This window comes from Chlorocebus sabaeus, chromosome 14, assembly GCF_047675955.1.
Source record: "Chlorocebus sabaeus isolate Y175 chromosome 14, mChlSab1.0.hap1, whole genome shotgun sequence".
NCBI lineage: Eukaryota > Metazoa > Chordata > Mammalia > Primates > Cercopithecidae > Chlorocebus > Chlorocebus sabaeus.
Window position 1 is genome coordinate 64133376 of NC_132917.1, and position 21319 is coordinate 64154694.

Consider the following 21319-nt stretch of genomic DNA (forward strand, 5'->3'; position numbering starts at 1 on the left):
TTGCTTCTTGCCTTTAGGATAAAAACAGAAGTCAGAATTTCTGGACATGGGCTTTTGTATTTTAAAAAATGCTCCCAATGATTCAAATGTCCAGCCGGGATTGAGAATCACTGCTCCGGAAGTTCTCTTAATCACATTCTACCCACTCTTTCATCTTAGCTGGTTAAGTGTGGTCTGCTTACCCAGGCCTGTAGAAACCTGCTTTAGGCAGCAGCTCTGGGGTCCTGCATTGGTATGGACCCCTCCCACTTCCTTGCCTAGCCTTGCAGTCTCCATTTGCCCTGCATTTTTGGCTCCCCAGAGCTGCCTTGGCACTCCTCCATTTTGTACTAAACACTGGGCCCCCTTCTCTGGCTTCTGGCTCTGTCCCCATTCTCCCATATCCTGAGTTGACTTTCGGCTCTGCACACTTTGTCTCTCAGCTTCAGCTTCACCTCGATCCCTCAATACTGGCTGCCTTCTTAGCCTCCCATCCTCCAGGTCAAGTTCATAAAACTTCAGCAAATATTTACTGAGGGCCTCCAAAGTACCAGGCACTGTGCTGGGCATGGAATGCCATGAGAGAGAAAACTGATATTGGTACTGCCCTTGTGGAACTTTACATTCTAGTGTGGGGGACAGACAATGATCAAATGGAAAACTGCGATGGTGTGAGGTGCTGAGAAGGAGAGGGTGCCATGGTGTCTATCAGACAGAAACCTTGCCTGAGGAGTGATATGTAAACTAAGATGTAAGAGAGCAGTAGGAGTTCCTAGGTGAAGAGGGTAGAAAGTGGGGAAGAAGAGATGGCAAAGATGACATGTGGGAAGGACATGGCGTATCTGAAGACTGAAAGCCTGGGTGGCTGTAATGCAGGTTGTGTGAGATGGTGGTAGACATTCTGTAACATATATGGGCCAGGCGTGGTGGCTCACGCCTATAATCCCAGCACTTTGGGAGGCCAAGGCAGGTGGTTTACGAGGTCAGGAGTTCAAGACCAGCCTGGCCAAGATGGCAAAACCCTGTCTCTGCTAGAAATACAAAAATTAGCCAGGCGTGGTGGTGGGTGCCTGTAATCCCAGCTACTCATGAGGCTGAGGGCAAGAATTGCTTGAACCCAGGAGGTGGAGGTTGCAGTGAGCCGAGATCATGCCACTGCACTCCAGCCTGGGTGACAGAGTGAGACTCTGTCTCAAACAAACAAACAAAATGTTTATGTACCCACTCCTTTGCCAAGGTTCTGCAGTCAGCAGCCATCCACCTTGGCAAGGTAGTCACTGAGAAACCAGTTCTGGTAGTCCATACTTTGCACATTGGAAGAAGTGGTATGCCCTGGTTATGTGTGCAACAAAAATAGGAATTTTGTCTTCCCTTTTCTTACCCCTTTTCCTGGGGTTTTCTCTCACCCTTGCCTGGGGAATCAGGCAAATCTAATGGCAATTAGAGGAAGATATGGGTACCATTGTTTATTTTAGCTGGGCAGGATCACCTGGAAGAATGTTCAAAACATCCTTTATTTGGGATTTGAGTCATGAGTCTTCTAATCCATACACTGTTCACAGGGGTTGGAGGTCTGGAGGAGGACTCCCTCTTTTATTTCATTCAGTCATCCCCCACATCTTCAGCAGTAGAAGTGTTTCTTGCCATTTTAGCTTTCAGAGGCCGGTCTCATTTTGTCCAGCAATGACAGCAACAGCAAACCCTATCTTTGAGGCCTCATTCACAATGCAGTGTTCTGGGAGGAGCTAGCTGACCAGCTGACTGCAGTGATGGAGAAAGGAGTGTCCCACAGGACTCTGATTCAGCAGGGACCTCCAGAGCTTCCAGCTCATGGGGGTGTGCTCCCAAGGGACATAGGTGTGTCTTCAAGTGCCAAGAATCAATGGGACTGGCCTCTGCACTTGGCCCTGTGAGAACAGCCTAAGCCAAGGGAGGGAAGATTCTAAAAGAAATGACTGTAATTAAAGGTAGAAAAATGAGTCAAAAAAATGTACAAATAGTGTTTAATATTCAACTTAGTACTTAATTAAATATTGTCTTCTATTATTTATATTCACTACAAGTATCAAAGTCTTTTCTTCCCAAATTGATTATAAGCTCTTTGAAGGCAGGGACCATGGTTTTCTAACCTCCATTCAACCAAAGCATACTAAATACTCTTTGTTGGTGTACCATTGGCACACAACCCATTGCCAGATATGGAGGTCATCCCCAGTAATTACTTGCACTAAACTGAATTCCCTCTAGCAAGCAACTATTTGCAATGAATGGGTCTAGTGGTCCCCATGGAGGAAAACAAGGAAGCTTGAAATAGTCCTGCCATGGAGAAGCTGAGCTGATGTCTAAAGCCTTTGGCTAAGCATCCTGATGTGTTAGGCAACTCTTGGTGTGGGAATCAAGATTTAAGGTTTGTGTCAGGCTCTACAACAAAAGAGGTATAAAACTTGGACAAGCCACTCAAATCCTCCAGAGCCTCAGTTTCCTCATTTGTCAAAAGAGGAGGTTCTTACTAGATAATCTCGACAGCCTTTTTCTGTCCCAAAAATTGCATGGGTCTACAAAGTCTGAACTGCCCAATAATTTTTTATGTCTTAAAAATTTTAATATGTCTCTTTCAAACGAAGGTGTCTGGCCAGGCATGGTGGTGTATGCCTATAGTACCAGTTTCTGGGGAGGTTGAGGTGGGAGGATTGCTTGAATCCAGGAGGTTGAGGCTGCAGTAAGCCATGTTCATGCCACTGCACTCCAGCCTGGGAGACAGAACGAGACCCTGTCTCAAAAAAAAAAAAAAAAAAAAAAAAAAGGAGTAAAATAAAGGTATCAGCCTGAGGAAGGTACATTTAACTTTTTTCAGTTGATATTACCCCACCACCCATAACCCCCTAAAAGAATCTGTACCCATTCACAGTCCATCCTGAAGAAGTGGGTCTAGATAACCATATTTGTACTAGATAACCTTGCTTTCCTGGCCACAGTTGATTGAACTGAGGGTAGACATCTGACCAAAACTGGGCCAATCAGAATCTCTTGAAAATTTGAACTACAAAGCACTTAGCCTTGTGATTCTAGAGGAGCTGACCCTAGAACAATCTCAGAGGTAGACATGTGACACAGTCCTGGTCAATTAATGGACTCCACTTTTCTGGTTTCAGTGATTGGTTCAACTGTAGTCTCATGACCAAAACTGGGCCAACCAGAGTCCCCTAGATTGTAGCCAGAACTACTGGGGAAAATAGTTTCTCTTCCTCTGGGATTATAAGTTGAGAGGAGGAGCAATGTAAGTCTATAGCTGCTGGTTGCCTTGTTGCCATCAGGCAATATCGATAAAAGCAGGGTGAGAATGATAGACAGAGAGACACACACACGCACAGAGAGATGGCTCATATTATTTAACGATGAAATATTCAGTTGTGGCTACAGCTATATATCTTTAGACTTTTTCAATTATGTGATTGAATTATTTTATTATTTTTATTTTATTTTTTTGAGACAGGGTCTCACTCTGTAGCCCAGACTGGAGTGCAGTGGCGTGATTCGGCTCACTGCAACCTCTGCCTCCCAGGCTCAAGCTATTCTCCTGCCTCAGCCTCCCAAGTAGCTGGCATTACAGGCATGCACCACCACGCCTGACTAATTTTTGTATTTTTAGTAGAGACGGGGTTTCACCATGTTGGCCAGGCTGGTCTTGAACTCCTGACCTCAAATGATCCACCTGCCTCAGCCTCCCAAAGTTCTAGGATTACAGGCGTAAGCCACCGCACCCAACCTGAATTATTTTATCTTTGGTGATGCTAGTTTGGTTTGAGTGTGTATCAACTCAGAGAGTCTTGACTCTATATCCCAGGGAGTCTTGACTAATCCAGTCATGAGGAATTGAAGCTAGAGCTGGGCCCATGGCAAGCCAGAGCCTTGTGCAAGCCCAAGTTTTGGGAGAGCCAAAGCAAGAGTCTTGCAGAGAAAGTCAGCTGAAGAGAAGATGGGGAAGAAAAGCAGAGTAAATAAAAGACAAGAAATGTCATGGTTTCAGAGTGTGGGTAAGACAGAGAGAGAGAAAGAGGGAGAAACAATGTTCTTCCTTTTCTGTTGTTGGTTTTGTTGTTGCTGTTTATTTATTTACTTTGTTTTTCTCTTTTTCTTTTCTTTTTTCTTTTTTTTTTTTTTTTGAGATGGAATCCTGCTCTGTTGCCTAGGCTGGCATGATCTCGCATGATCTCGGCTCATTACAACCTCTGCCTCCCAAGTTCAAGTGATTCTCCTGCATCAGGCTTCTGAGTAGCCAGGAGTACAGGTGTGGGCCACCATGCCTGGCTAATTTTTGTATTTTTAGTAGAGAAGGGGTTTTGCCATGTTGGCCAGGCTGGTCTCGAAATCCTGACCTCAAGTGATCCGCCCACCTTGGCCTCCCAAAGTACAGGGATTACAGGCATAAGCCACCTTGCCCAGCCTATTTACTAATGTTTTATCAGTATGTAATAGATGTATATATTTTCAGGGTACATAATACCTCTACTTTTAAACTGGTTCCTATGAGATTCCTGCCGCTTTCCTTGTAATTCCCACTTTCATTTGAGTTCTTTTTAGTGCATGTCCTCAACCAAGACAAGTAGGAGGTCAAAGCTTCAGAGATGACCACAATGCTGTAAAGCCCAGAGGAAAACCCAAAGAATGCTATGAAAACTAAGTGTGGAAAAAATCCCACAGCACCTGCAGCAGGTTTTACTCCACCTCATTGATAGACTATTTAAATTACTTAATTTTAGCTGGGCATGGTGGCAGGTCGCTGTAGTCCCAGCTACATGGGAGGCTGAGGCAGGAGGATGGCTTGAACCCAGAAGTTAGAGGCTGCAGTGAGCCATGACTGCCCCACTGCACTCTAGCCTGAGCAATAGAGCGAGACCCTGTCTCTAAAAAAAATAAAAAATAAGAAAACTACTTGATTTTCAGGAAGATACTTCCAGTTCAAGAATTTCAGAGAGAAGCAAACAAGTTCTGGTGAGGAGATGCTGCATGCCTGGGCCTCTGTATAGCACTCTCAATTATAGCTGACCTGCAGAGAGCTTTGATAGTCTGAGGTTACAAGTAAAATTAATGACCATGGTGAGAAAGTTACTCAGGACTAAAGGCTCTCAGTCCTCACAACCTCTTATAAATGATGTGCCTTTAGATGATTCTTATGCTGTGCAATCATTCTTCATTTCATGTAGCCACCCATCTACCCACTGATTCTACAAAAATTTATTTAGTACCTACTGAGCAACAGGCATTAGAGAGGCCAAGACAGATGAGACACTCCCTGTCCTCAAAGGGCAGTGAGCACTTCTCATTCACAGAACGTTTACGCCTTGTAATTGTATGCATTTGTGGGATTTGTTTTTGTTTAATCTCTCTTTCCCATTATATCAATTTTATAACGACAGGATTCATGGGTTTTGTTGTTGATGTTGTTGTTGTTGTTGCTGCTGCTGTTCATTCTTGTATCCTAGAACCTGGTAGGGTTCCTGGCACACAATAGGCACTTCATACATATTTGGTGAACAAATTATTAATGAAGGACTTTTAGTCTATTCAAGGCGTTTTTGTTTTTCTTGTTTTCTTTCTGTTTTTACTTGTGTTACAGTCTACCCCCGAAAAAGATGTCTTCGTAGGACCACCAGGCAATAATTTGGACCGTAGGTGGCTTATGTCCTCCAGAATGGTCCACAGTATATGGCAACTGCAGGCTCTGTGACAGATTCCTGAGCTACTTGAACTCGGTAAACAAGAATCCTCCCTGTGATGTAGATCCTCCGTGTCTAGGGACCTTCCCTTCCTGGTAGCTCTCAGATTAAAACTGCTCAGGAGAGAGAGTACAGAAAATGCAGCTGATTCATTGACCTCGAGGAAACGGAGTGTAGAAAGCAGACGTGGATGTGAGAAATGACCATCTTGACACCAGCAGGAGGAGGTAGACAAAGAGGACAAGGGGCTGCATGCACAGCTGTGTGGGATTGCCTTGCACAAGGGCACCCAGCCATGGGGGCAAGTAGGGGCTGAAATCTAGCCAGGCTCTGCTTCCAAGCCATGAACCCTGGCAAGAGGTTGTGTCAAAGGTGGCCTAAGGACCAGAGGTGGCCCAGTGAGAAGTCCCCAGGTTCTTAAGAAGACTGACAAAGTAATGAGGGAGGGTGTGGAGAGCACCTGCACTTTGCATTCAATCAGAAAGCTGTGGGTTGGGGTTTTGCCCAGTGTGATGGCCTCACTCTGTGAACCGTGATTGCCCCTTCACACCCCCACACCTCTAAGCCCTGCTCCCACACATGCAGTTCTCAGAGTGACAAAGGGTGACTCCTAGCAAAAGCAGGAAAGATTTGTAATAGGTCTTCTAAGATCAAAGCTGTCAGCAAGAGGCAAAGAGCCACTCTGCTGCCCTGAAGATGGAGGATGAAGCAGCAGGTAACCGGGCTGTTAGCCTGCCTGCCCAGCTCTTTGTACAGGCTGGCAGCGTATAGCTTCCTTTGCCCAAATGTGGACAGCCTCTATTGATGCTGGAGATAACTCATGCACAAAGCCTAACGGAAAAACAATTTAGTACCAGATAGCTTTAAAAAAAAAAAAATCATCCACATCCTCCCTTATTCTGCTCTTCATGGTACATGGAGACTCCAGGGCTATTTCTAGCTCAAGATGCAGGGGAGCTGATGAGCAGTGGGGTTTCTGCAGCTGATCGCTGATAGGACAGAGCTGTTGCCACCCCACAGAGGTGCTAGGGACAGGCAGCTTAACTGCACATGGCCAGCACATGGCAGGTGGGCGGGAGGACGTCTGGCTGGTTCAGGGGGAGGCGCGGGGGATGGAACAGCTCTGAAACAGCATTTTGGAAGCAGTAAGCTGAAGATAGTGTAGCTCTGTGTGTCTGCAACACCACCTTTCTTCCACAGCTCTAGGCTTAAAGGGGAACAAAGAAAGAAAAAGGGAACATCTTAAGGATATCAGTGCAGCTCCTGCACTTGCTTCTCTTGCTTCAAATCTGGAATGCCATTTCAGCAGCCCAGATGCAGATGCAGTTCTTTTTTTTTTTTTTTTAATTGAGAATGTGACTAACAGAATGAATAATCTTAAGGAGAGTGGTCAAATTGTAATGAAACCCATGAAAACATCATAGGGAGGAGGGGGAGGGGAAACATTGGCTTCAACAGTACAATTTTATAGGCTTTGAGATCAGATGAATTTGAGTTCTATTCCTGCCTCTTTCATTATCAGCAATGTGACCTTGGGCGGCTGCTTAATCTCTCCGTGCCTATTTTCTTCATTTGTAAAGTGGAGATAATCCTAGGGGTAGCATGACTGAAATGCATTTTTATTTTGGGGGGTGGGCCGGTTGCCCCTGCATGGTCATGCCTCTGTCCATGGTTCTGAATGCTCGCTTCTTTTGAGCTGATCAGTCATTTCAAAACCCAGGATACTGCTGAGTCTTGTTCAACCTCTCCTATGAGAATATTTGTTGTTTTTCTTTGTTTTCATATTTTATCTTAATGGAAAGCTTGCAGTTTTTATACACTCGAAGAATAAGTAGCAACATGACTTATGTTACATTACTTACATAACAAAATCTGCACATTGCCTTATTTCCAACGGTTTAAAACATTTTTGCCTTCTAGGATGTGGGGTGTCAGACACTGCTCCCCCGCAAAGCTAAGTCTAAAGCAATAGTAATACATACTTCAATGGTTTTTGTAAGAATTAAGCGTATAAATACTTCAGCTCCATGCCTGGCATGTAAATGCTAAGACAAAAAGTGGCTATTGTGGCAGGTGTGTGTTTGCAGATACCAAATTTGGACACAAAAGTTGCTCAAAATTACTTTCTAAATCAACTTACATCTCACCCTAAGCCTCTACTTTCTACATATTATTAGTTATTGGGGCAGGAATATTCCCTTCAAGTTATGAGAAGGTCTTAGGGATTTTATACAGAACAAAACTTTCCGGACAAGACTCCCTTGTCTTCAGTCCACACTGGTTACCCAGTGATGTGCTCATTGTCCCAGTACTCAGAGAGAAACTGCTCTGATGCTTCTATTCCTTGCTTAGGTTCAGTGTTTGCAGTGGTTGATAGCCCCAGGTCCTGGCATCGAGCTCCCACATCTCTCCTGGCCCCAAGCCCTCTGGCTTATCACCTAACTATTCACCTCTGAGACTGAGACATCTGCAAAGAAACAGCTACCCTACTACTTGAGAGCCTATGAGTCTCCTGGAGCCTAAACCACTACCATTTTCTTCTTGGGCTCAAGGACTGTTTCCTTTTCCTGGGAAGAGAGAGGGAGGAGGAGAAGACAGCATCAGCCTGTACTCCTCCAAACACTGAGTAATCTCCCCTCAACTGGGTCACTTCCCTTATTAATTCACCCTTTTACTCACTTACTTTATTATTATTGAACAGTATATGTCGTCTGATCACAGGAATTTGGGACTCCCTTTGTTATGTTTTTATTTTGAGAGTCATGAATGGCCTTGGAGTCCCATTCAATTCTGACACCAAATGAAGATCTAAACTCATAGAGCAGAAGAGCTCAGGTCCATTGAGAAACAGAGTTTCATCTTCTAATTATTTCGTTTAACTTATTGGTGTACTGCTCCCTTTAAGACATCACAGTGCTTGACTTCACTGTTATTCTCTGTGAAATAGCCTCTGCTTACCCTTCTCTGTTAAAGAATTTTCCTAACTCATCTGTGGGCTATTTCACCTGACTGCACTGTGAACTGGGGAGAGAGTGTGGATCTGTAGGAGTTTGATTCTCTCAAGAAAGGATATATGTTTGCCTGGAGTTTCTGTAAAGAATGCAGGCAGCAACACAACCCTGTGGCCTATATGTAAATCATCTGACTTTCTCACCAATGTGGTTAAATCTTCTGATTTCTTACTCAGCAAGAGCTTGCTGAAAACCGACATTGTAGTTGCTGACTGGGATCGCAGCTCAACAAATTATTTCTAGCAGGTATGCAGTTGTTGTAAAAAAAGGTCAATCAAGGTCAGTATGATGGGCATTTGTCTGATAGCCTTAGGCGTTAATGGGCATTTTTGTTTTCTTCAAGGAGGAAAAAGAGACAAGGGGCTAAAGATCTGTGATCTATAATGTAACTTGAAACATTTTGGCTACTGGCTAATGTCATAGATGTTTCTTAATTTTTCCATCCATAAAGAAAATGACTGATAAAATTTATGCAAACTTAGCAGTCAGCCATCAATAGGTTTATTTCTGCTTTTTTAAATGTCTCTTGAAAGTCATCAGAGTGTTAATACATTCAAGAGGTAGCTGTATCCCATATTAACAATCTAAATATGTAAGCAAGCCCAAAAAGAGGAGAAGGATGGAAGTTACCTAGGCAGATATGGCCATCTATAGGGAAGAAAGTCATACCATCTTTTCTATCACAAACTTTCTGAAGCTCTGGTTAATCTGTGAAACTGGATTAGCTGTTCTGCAGAAATTTAGGAAGGTCTTTGGTTAAAGATAAGAGACACGTGAGTGGAAGCTCTTCACTCACTCCAAATATTTAAGAACTTCTGGCTAAAATATAATCAAAATGTTTTAAATATATAACTAAGCATGAAGTCAAGTAAAGGAAATTGCCAGTTCCAAAAGCAAAAAGATAACTTTCAAAGTCAGAGGTGAATAAGAATTGCACTGTGCATATGGTAAGGTCTAAATTCACATTGTCTGTAGAATGTGGACATCCAAGTTGTGATAGTAATGTTAAAAATTTATCTCAATCTTGATGTAAAAAGAAATTATATAAGTTTACTAAAAGATAGGTAAAAAAGACCCCAAAGTGAAAAAAAGGTCATGTTCAAGGATAAAAAGACCCAATATCATGAAGATCAATTTGTCCCAAGTTTACCTATCATTTCAATCAGAATCTCAATAGAAATATTTTATGGATTTTATGCAGACAAATCCTAGCTGCTTATAAAGTGTATATGGAAGGGCAAAGAACCAGAAAGCGGAAAGAGAATCTTGAAGAAGGAGGAGGGAAGGGACTTGCTTGCAGATATCAAGAACTTACTATAAAGCCCCAGCAGTTAAACCACAGGGGAGGGGAGGATGTATGAGAAATAAACAGAGAGACCAATGCAATGGAAAAAAGCTTAGACATAAACTCACCATATGGGAAAAAATTGATTCGTAACAGAGCAGCCATTATAGAACAGTAAGGAAAGGAATGGAGTGCTCAAAAATGGAGCTGGGACAATAATCACCCCCCACCCTGCCCAAAAAAAGGAAAGAAAAATTGGATTTCTATCCCATGCTACATACACAAATCAGTTCTACATAGATTAAATGAAAGTTTAAAAATGACAAAACTTTGAAATGTTATTAAAAATATAGACCGTTTTATGACTCAAGTAAGAAAAATTATCATAAGTAACAAAATGCTCAAAAAACAGTATAAAATATTCATACATTTGAATACATGAAATTTTAAACTTTTGTTCATTATAACATGTAATTAGGAGAGTAAAATATAAACTGAGAGAAGATATTTGAAATAAACATAAAACCAAGGATTAGTATTTCAAATATGTAAAGAATCTCTCTGAATTAACATGAAAAAGACAACACAGTAGAAAGAAGGGCAACAAGTCATGAATGTAATTTAATAGGAGGAAACAAAAATGGCTAATAAGCACATACAGAGAGCATTAGCACTGGAGTCATTAAGGCCGTTGACAGATACTGCAGTTCTCCTTTCTCTGCTCACATGGTAGGATTGCACTTCACTGATTAGACATGTGACTTGCTTTCACCAGTAACATGTGAATGGAAGCTTGATACTCTCTAAGCAGTTGCTGCCACTCAACTCTCCTCTTTTATTGACTGACAATGGGACAAAATTCTATACCTACCCAATGGTACAGCAAGTGATGATGTTCCAGACACTGGAGACTCGCTCTGTCAGCCTCCATCCCTGAGTGAAAAGACACAGAACTGAGCCATCAACCAATTAATGATGAAATAATAATGTGTAAGAAGCATACCTTTGCTGTTGGAAATTACGATTATTGGAAGGTTGTTTCCATAGTAACCTAGATCAATAGCTCTCCGAAGTTTAGAATCATCTGGAGAACTTTAAAAACAAAAACCCCAATGCCAAGGTTGAATTCCACATCAATTAATCCGGTGGAACAAGACTCATCAGTAATTTTTTAGGCTCCCCAGCTGGTTCTGATGTGCAGCCAAGGCTGAGAATCAAGAACCTGACCAGCCTGAAGGAGGCTATAAAAAGGGAACATTCAGACAACAAATAGAAGCTCTTAAAAATTTAAGGTGCAGCAGCAGAAATAAAAAACTCAGTAGAGGGGCTGGAAGATAAAGTTGATGAAAGTTTCCAAAGAGTAGAATAAGAAGACAAAGAGTTTAAAAAAGGAAGAGAGAAAAATAAAAAATTTAGAAGACCAGTCCAGGAAATCCTAAATCTGAGAAAGAAAAAGAAAAAGAGAGTTCCAGAAAGATAGAAGAGAGAAATAGGATGAGGACTAAATAGTCAAAGAAATCATGTAAAATTATTCCTCTAAACTCAAGGACATGAGTTAACAGACTGAAAGGGTCACTGAGTGCCCAGGAAGAGATGAAACTAGACTCAGTGAATGGAGACACAAAGGTCTAACAAGTTTCCAGGGAGAGAGGAAAAAAATCACATATGAAGGATAAGAAATTAGAATCTGTTCAGCTACAGACAGTGGAACAATGCCTCCATAACTGTGGAACAGAATTAACATACCCAACTTTGTATTCTCCTCCCAGCAAAATTATCAATCAAGTGTGAAGGTAAAATAAAGATGTTTTTATACATACATGGTCTCAAAAATTTTTCTTCTAAGAACTCTTTCTCAAAAAACTACAGACATCATGGTGACTACAGTTAATAACAAAGTATTGTATATTTAAAAATTGCTAAAAGAGTAGATTTTAAGTGTTCTCACCACAAAGAAAAAGCATGTGAGGTAATGCATATGTTATATAGCTTGACTTAGCCATTCTACAATGTATACATATGTGGAACATTTGTATACATTTATGGTGTACAACACAGAACATTTGTATACAACATGGAACATTTGGAACATTTGCATACATTTATGGTGTACATGATGTTTTGATGTGACACGTGACATCAAAACATCATGTTGTACAGCATAAATGTATACAAATTTTACTTGTCAGTTAAAAAAATAAACTTAAAAGTGAAGCAACTGGAGGATAGGATCCACCAAAACAAGGGCATAAATGAAGAGAAAAGACGATGAAGGATTCAACTCGAGACAAGGAGAGGCGTTCCCAGTATAAGGATGAAGGGAGAATCCAGGGGAAGGCTGATTAGAAGGGCCCAGGCAAGTCCTCTGGGAAGGTGAAGATTGATGGAATATGTGATGTGTTTGAACATCCTGAGAGAAGATTTAAACAACTGTCAGAGGGTTCAGATTAAATTAACCATAGAGTCGTAAAAAACTAAACAATTGTGATAGACAATTGTGAAAAACAACTTTTTAAAAATGTTATCTTGTAATTGACAAATAATAATTGTGTATATTTATGAGATACAATGTGATGTTTTAGTACATGTATAAACTGTGGAATGATAAAATCAGGCTAATTAGCATATCCATCACCTCAAATATTTTTCATTTCTTTGTGGCATGAACATTCAGAATTCTCTCTTCTAGCTAATTTTGAAATACTGTCTTGTGTTACTTAACTACAAGGATACATTCTGAGAAATGCATCTTTAGGTAATTGCATTGTTGTGCAAACATCATAGAGTGACTTACACAAATTTAGAAGGTATAGCCTACCACATACCTGGGCTATTGGGATAGCCTATTGCTCCTAGGCTACAAACTTGTGCAGCATGTTGCCGTACTGAATACTGTAGGCAATTGTAGCAAGATGGTAAGTGTTCGTGTCTCTAAACGTATCTAAACATAGACGAGATACAGTGAAAATATGGTATTATAATCTTACGGGACCATGGTGGTACATGTGGTCTATCATTGACTAAAACATCATTATGCAACACGTGACTGTATACAATATATTATACATTATTGTTAACTTGTCATCATGCTGTGCAATAGGACACCAGAATTTATTTCTCTTATCTAACTGAAATTTTGTACCTGTGAAGTCCCGAAAGATCAAAATCCCTGAAGTCTAAAATCCCAAAAATATAATTCTGGAAAAAATAATTTAAAAAATTTAAAGACATGTGTTCACATTTCTAAAGGGGAATTTATTTGAAAAACATATAAAAACACAACAGAACACTTCATAGGCCATTGTATACAATAAAATAGGCATCACTAACATACGTAGATTTGCAAACATGAGCACTCAGGTATACTAACGACAGTTGCAAGAGTATAACAATTATGAGCAGACAAACCATAAAGAAGTATGTCAAAGAGCAAAATGTATAAACATACATCACTATGGTTGGCAATTGTGTGCACCCAGCTTTTTAACATCTGAAATTCAGTCATCTGAAATGCCATTACAGACAAGTTATGTCTTTTGACAAGATTGATCAAAAACCATGATAGGTCACCACTACATATACAGTCTCCCAAACAGCCAAGATGTTAAGAAATTTTATATTTTATAAATGCAGATGTATAAAAAGGACATCTCTTCATTTATCTCTTCATTTTTATGTGCACGCACAATGATTACACACAGTCGATGATGCACTTTCATGGAATCAAATCTGCAAAAAATGCATAAAATGAATTAGAACTCTAAAAGTCTTTATACAATTTATACATCTAGTATTGAAAATGATGCAAAGATGAAATACATAGCATAGCAAATTGGCTCTGTGAAGAGGCAGAAGTCATACATAGTTGAATAAGTTGGCAGGGGAGATTTCTTGCATTTTTTGCCTGTGTTGTCACTTGTGTGATCTTCAAATCAGTTTCTGTATTTGTATTTGGAGAGTGGTTGTGGTCTTCAAATTTTGTAAGCATATGCTGTAAATGTAAAGAAGTCTCGTTATTGCTTGCTTGTTGCAATTAAGTGATTTTCCGCTTTTGAAGCACCAATAATAATTAGCTTTTAAACTTTCATCTTTCACCATTAAGTAGCCTTGTATATTTAATTTATCATAGCCTTTTGGCAAGGCAACAATGTTACAGATTTCTTTCATGTGTTATAAGGAATATAGTAAGAAGAAATAATACTTTGCTTCCTCAATACCAAATCTGTATTAGTCAGAGTTCTCCAGAGAGACGTAACCAATAGGATATGTGTATAAATATAGTAGAGGAGGTTTATTAGGGGAATTGGCTCACGCAATTATGGTGACTGAGAAGTCCCACGACAGACTGTCTGCATGCTGGAGACCCAGGGATGTTGATAAAATAGCTTAGTTCAAGTCCAAAGGTCTTAGAACCAGAAAAGTCAATGTTACAACTCAGTTTGAGGCCAAAAACGTCAGGCCCCAGAGGGTCCCTAGTGTAAATCCTGGAGTCTTAAGGGTGCCAAGCCTGGAGTTCTGATGTCCAAGGCAGCAGAAAAGTTTGCACCAGCTTTCAGAGAGAGACCAATTTGCTTTCTGTATTTGTCCTCTCTGGGCCCCAGTCAATGGGATGGTGCCCATCAACACTGGGAGCAGACCTTCCCCACCTGGTCTACTCACACTCACACACTCATCTCGTCTGAAAACATCCTCACAGCCACACCCCAAATCATGCTTTACCAGGTTTCTGAGTATTCCTCAATCCAGTCAAGTTGACACCTACATTTAAGTCCACAAGACCACCCCTTTTAACCTTAGCATCCATATGCATTTCATTAAATCATACTTAATTTCCAAATAAAGACAATAACAAGCTAATAGTTCCCCCAACATGATGCAACTAACACGATGCAACTATCCCACATACAACTGAAAATACACTAACCCTTTCCCCAGAATTTGGATTTTAGTATTTCAATATTCAGTATTGTGATTTTGGAGATTTTAGACATTAGAGGTTTTAGAGTTTGAGGATTTTAGACTTTAGGAATTTTGATCATTCAGGATTTCATCATTGGGATTACAGTGTGCAGAACTGTGTCTTCTTAGGTTAATTATTGGCACCACTCATTGACCAACATCTCCCTTTTTCCCATTCACCTCTGCCCCTAGCTTCTGGTAACCACTATTCAACTATCTACTTCTATGAGTTTAACTTGATTAGATACTACATACAAGTGAGATTAGATAGTATTTGTCTCTCTGTGCCTGGCTTATTTCACTTAATGTTCTCTAGGTTCATCCATGTTGTCTCAAATAACAGAATTTGAGGGCCTTGAAAAAAAAAAAAAGTGGAATAGTCTATTATGTATATATACCACATTTAAGAAATTTATTTATCCATTGATACATGATAGACACTTAGATTGTTTCCATATCTTGGCTATTGTGAATAATGCTGCAGTGAAAATAGGACTGCAGATATCTCTTTGACATATTAATTTTTATTTCTTTGGGCATATGCCCAGTAGTAGGATTGATGAATCATGTGGTAATTCTATTTTTAGTTTTTTGAGGAACCTCCATACTATTTTCCAAGATGGCTGCACTAATTTACAATACACCAACAGTGTAGGATTCCCTTTTCTCCACATCGTCACCAGCCTTTGTTTTCTTTCATCTTTTTTATAATAGCCAAGCTAAGAGTTGTGAGGTGATATGTCATTGTGGTTTTAATTTTCATTTTTCTTGTGATTAAAAATGTTAAGCACTTTTTCGTATTTTTTTTTTTTTTTTGGTCATTGTATGTCTTCTTTTGAGAAATGTCTATTTAAGTCCTTTGCCCATTTAAAAAATGGGTTATTTATTTTCTTGTTATTGAGTAGTTTGAGTTACTTGTATATTTTGGATGTTAGCCCCTTGTCCAATGTATGATTTGCAAATCTTTTCTCCAAATCTGTGGGTTGTATCTTTAGTCTCTTGTTTCCTTCACTGTGCAGAGCTTTTTAGTTTGATGGAATCCCACTTGTCTATTTTTGTTTTTGTTGCCTGTGCTTGTGGGGCCATATTCAAGACATCACTTCCCAGAGCAACATCATAGAACTTGAGAAAAATAATCATTAATTCCATGGAAAATAAAAAACTGCTATAGGAAAGGAAACGTATTCTTAGTACACTACATGGCCCAGCAATCAAAGCTGCTTACCGAATCACAAATGACCTAATCAAATTAGGATATAACTATTTATATCCTAACAAGTTAGGATATAATCAAATTAGGATGGAGTATGAGGGAGGATGAATGGCTGTGATAGGGCATGAGAATGAAAAAGAAAATCTCTTGCTTTCATAATGGAATAGCAGCATGATGTCAACCACTAAAACAAACTATAAACAGACAAGAAACAATACAAATATGTCATTTAGAGACATAGCAATAAAGCCCAAATAGTCAGCTAAAAAGAGCTGAAAGTTACTTCTGTGGGGAAGGGAACAAAAGATTGCCTTCTAGGACTATTTGTCTCTTCTAATGATGAACATATATAACTATAAAATATCAAATATAAAACATATATAACTAAAAAATATAAAAATAAAAGTGACTGACTAGTAATAACAAAAAGCAAAGAGAAAGCCTATGAAAAGCCATTGGAGTGAAAAGCTCAAGAGATGGATTAAAATAAGAATAGACATAAGTCCCTATGGAGTTTTTTGGTTCATAAGTAAAGTAGGGAAAATTAGAATGAGATCATGTGGAGCAAGGACCTTGACCAGGAAACCGAGGCCTGCTGTGCAGAGTAGGGAAATTTCTAAACCAGTTACCACTGTCCAGCCCCCTTCTACAGTCTGGCTAAAGTAGCAAGAGGGAGGGAGGAAGGGAGGAACCAAGGGCAGCCAGTAGTGCCACCTTCTCTCCACCTTTGGAGAGGGACTTGATTTCCAGCACCACCTCCCTGCCCTGCCCACACCAACAATAACCATTAATGTTCCAAGCATTTTACATGTATTAATGTATTAGCATTTCATCCTCACAATCATAGTATAAGGTAAGTATTATTACTCTCTATAATTAAAACTAAGGTCCACAGAATTAAGAAAGTAATTTGCGTTAGTTCTCTTTCCCATCTTGCAAGATGGCAGGTGAAAAAGTTGAGAAGCCAGACACTAAAGGGAAGAAACCCGAAGCCAAGAAGGCTGATGCTGGTGGCAAGGTGAAAAAGGGTAACCTCAAGGCTAAGAAGCCCAAGAAGGGGAAGCCCCACTGCAGCCGCAACCCTGTCCTTGTCAGAGGAATTGGCAGGTATTCCCGATCTGCCATGTATTCCAGAAAGGCCATGTACAAGAGGAAGTACTCAGCCGCTAAATCCAAGGTTGAAAAGAAAAAGAAGGTTCTTGCAACTCTTACAAAACCAGTTGGTGGTGACAAGAACGGCGGTACCCGTGTGGTTAAACTTCGCAAAATGCCTAGATATTATCCTACTGAAGATGTGCCTTGAAAGCTGTTGAGCCACGGCAAAAAACCCTTCAGTCAGCACGTGAGAAAACTGCGAGCCAGCATTACCCCCGGGACCATTCTGATCATCCTCACTGAACGCCACAGGGGCAAGAGGGTGGTTTTCCTGAAGCAGCTGGCCAGTGGCTTGTTACCTGTGACTGGACCTCTGGTCCTCAATCGAGTTCCTCTACGAAGAACACACCAGAAATTTGTCATTGCCACCTCAACCAAAATCAGTATCAGCAGCGTAAAAATCCCAAAACATCTTACTGATGCTTACTTCAAGAAGCAGCTGCGGAAGCCCAGACACCAGGAAGGTGAGATTTTCGACACAGAAAAAGAGAAATACGAGATTACAGAGCAGCGTGAGATTGATCAGAAAGCTGTGGACTCACAAATTTTACCAAAAATCAAAGCTGTTCCTCAGCTCCAGGGCTACCTGCGATCTGTGTTTGCCCTGACAAATGGAATTTATCCTCACAAATTGGTGTTCTAAATGTCTTAAGAACCTCATTAAATAGCTAACTACAAAAAAAAGAAAAAGAAAAAAAGAAAAGAAAAAAAAAAAAAAAGAAAAGAAAGAAATTTGGTTAAGGGCACCAGGCTGGGAAGTGGAAGTTTTGGAATTTGAACCCAGGCGGTCTGTCTTTGGAGTTCACATTCTCAACTATTGTGCTACAATGCATCTTGCTACACATGCACACACACACCTGAAGTCTTTGGTAAAATAGCAAGAAGTTTATCTTTGAAAACAAGAATTCCTTCCATATCACAAATGAGAGTAAGCTGAAAGTAGAAGGAACTGAGGAATGCATAATTATCCATTCATTTCATTTATTCCCTACCTCATTTTCAAAAAAGGTATGAATCAGCTTCCAAAAATATCGTATATAGTAAGTAAAAAAGAAAAATGAGGAAACATTTTAAAAATAGACTCAAAGAAAGTGGATAAATAAATGTGCCAACTGAAAAATTCAAGAAGGTTGCTGTATCTGAAAATAAAACCTGTATATGAGCTTCCTGGCAGCCAAGATAAAGAAAGAAATGTAAGCAATTGCACAACTCTCATTATAAAATAGGAGATAGTTGTTGAACATTTATGTGATGTGCAAGTTAAGTACATGATAGAGGAGGAATAGCAGGCAGAATATCATGTAATTAGTTATATATTGAGTTGCTGTGATTTTGGAGAAAGTTACCACTTTTCTTTCAATAATTAGGAAAATAAATTTGGAAAGGCCTTACATGACCCTTATGCTTGCCTTGAAGATACATGGACTGTTTTTAGGTTCACAACACTAAAATCACAACGCAGATTGCTGTCATGTCATTAGAGCCATCCTTATGATGAATCAAGCTAATGCCAGGTGAATAAGGAAACCAACCAGCAGAGGTCTGCAGGGACATAAACCCACACCTGGAAAAATGGAATGTAAATGTGTTTCCCATGCTCATGGGGCTTGTTGGCCAACTCCACTTCCTCTGATGTGCAGAGGAATTGATCGTGCAGATTTTGTAAAGTGTGGTGTTCTTAAGTTGAACTGGGATGGAGGCCAGCGGTATACTGGCAGCCAAGCGTGCCAGACGTCTGAGTTGAGAATAGAGTCCTTAAGGTGCTCATGGGTTCTTGGGTACTCTGGGAAGACAGCAGCCACAGCCACAGTGATATTTAAGAGAATAGAAGATAGCCAAGCAATGAGCAACTGAAATGTTTTTCCTCTCTCATCGACCTGATGGTCCAAGTCTCCCAGACAATCAAGAAGACTTGGATATTAACAGGAATTCAAATAGTCATTTGACATTACCAAGATGGTACCTGATGGGGCTGAGCCACTTTTAGCACAAATCATCACATTCTCCCCAGTGACCCACCCTGTCTCTCTCTTAATGACCGTATTTCTTTGTCTCTCATTTAAGATTCCAGTGAAATTGCACTTGGCAGAGTAGCTAGTGACCTTCTTGTTGCCAAATGTGCACATCTCAGTTCTTGACTTACTTGGTCTCTTTGCAGCAGAGGATTTACCTTTTCTTGGGAAACACTTGTTTCTCCTAGCTGCTACAACTCCAAACTTTCATCTTTTTTCTTCTCAGGCTCTTTCCCTGGGGCCTTGGGTTTTCATTGCTCTCCTCCTGCATGGGAATCAGGTGCCTGTGAGCTCTCCAAGGGGAGTGCTGGTCTGTTTGCCCTCCAGGGTTTCTCCTAGTACCTAGCAAAATGCTGGACATGTAGGAGGTGATCAATAAACAATTTTGAAAGAATGAACAAATGTGAGTCTTATTCATATTTATTTTGGATTTATTATACATCCTGACAACTACAAAAAAAAAAAAAACAGGATTGGAGGTGGTTTACAATGTTAGAATATATCTAAAACCATAACAAAAGCTTTTTTTTTTTGAGACAGAGTCTTGCTCTGTCGCCAGGCTGGAGTGCAGTGGTGTGATCTCTGCTCACTGCAAACTCCGACTTCCTGAGTTCAAGCAATTCTTCTGCCTCAGTCTCCTAAGTAGCTGGGATTACAGATGCGCACCACCACACCCGGCTTTTTTTTTTTTTTTTTTTTTTGTATTTTTAGTAGAGACAGAGTTTCACCATATTGGCCAGGCTGGTCTCCAACTCCTGATCTCATGACCCGCCCACCTCAGCCTCCCAAAGTGCTTGGATTACAGGCATGAGCCACTGCACCTGGCCAACAAAAGCTTTTAAAAAGAGAAAAATAACAGAAACTAAATAAAAGTGAAACGAGATAAACACATCAGATTGCTGGGATGAATTAGTTGCTGCAATTGAACACTAAATTTAGTGCTGAGCTTCCTGGTAGGAAAGCAAAATAAGAAATACATCAAGTTGTATAGTTCTCACTGGCAAATGAAAGGAAGCATAAATGTTTGCTTATGGATAGAAATGTTTTCTAGCACTAAACATCAGTAGTTGTTTTATCATATGTTTACATTTAACAGAAGGTAACTAATAATAGTCAAAGACACTGCTCAATATATTACTTTTTTTTTTTTTTTTGGAGACAGAGTCTCACTCTGTCACCCAGGCTGGAGTGCAGTGGCATGATCTTGTCTCACTGCAGCCTTCACCTCCTGGGTTCAAACAATTCTCCTGCCTCAGCCTCCTGAGTAGCTGGGACTACAGGCACACACCACCACACCCGGCTAATCTTTTTGTATTTTAGTAGAGATGGGATTTCACAGTGTTGCCCAGGTCAGTCTTGAACTCCTGAGCTCAGAAATCCACCCACCTCGGTCTCCCAAAGTGCTGGGATTACAGGTGTGAGCCACCCCGCCTGGCCTCTTTATATTACCTTTTATATAATAAGTAGTATATTACAGGTATTATATACAAGGTAATATACTGGGCAGTGTCTTAGACTATCATTTTCCAAAATATATGAATGCTTCTTCAAACTGTTCCTTTAGACGCCTGGATGATACTAACAGAAGGGGTAAGTATTCCAAGACACATCATAGTTGTGTCATTAGGGAAACAGATTGGGATTGGGTGAAATAAACTTCTGGGTACCAAGCACCCAGAAGATACATTCATAAAACGATCCCAAACATCATGGCTTTCTTGCTCCTGCTGGAAAGCCTAAGTAAATTTGAGTGGAGGCTGAGGAAGACTACCTACACCTGTACTGATTTTCACAGGGACGCACACACAGACATCTTCCTCCTATTTTCCTCCAGAGATTTAACACTATGGATTCACAAAAGCCCCAACTTGGAAGTGGAGACAATCTGTATTCTAACAATCAGAGCCCCTGGGAACATGTGATGTTAAAGTCCCAAAGGGGGCCGGACACAGTGGCTCACACCTATAATCCCAGCACTTTGGGAGGCT

At 40.4% G+C, this 21319-nt stretch overlaps 1 pseudogene; it reads left to right on the forward strand.

Moving 5' to 3' along the window:
- Positions 1 to 2782: 2782 nt before the first annotated feature.
- Positions 2783 to 17962, forward strand: LOC140713333 (large ribosomal subunit protein eL6 pseudogene; annotated as a pseudogene).
- The last annotated feature ends 3357 nt before the right edge of the window (positions 17963 to 21319 follow it).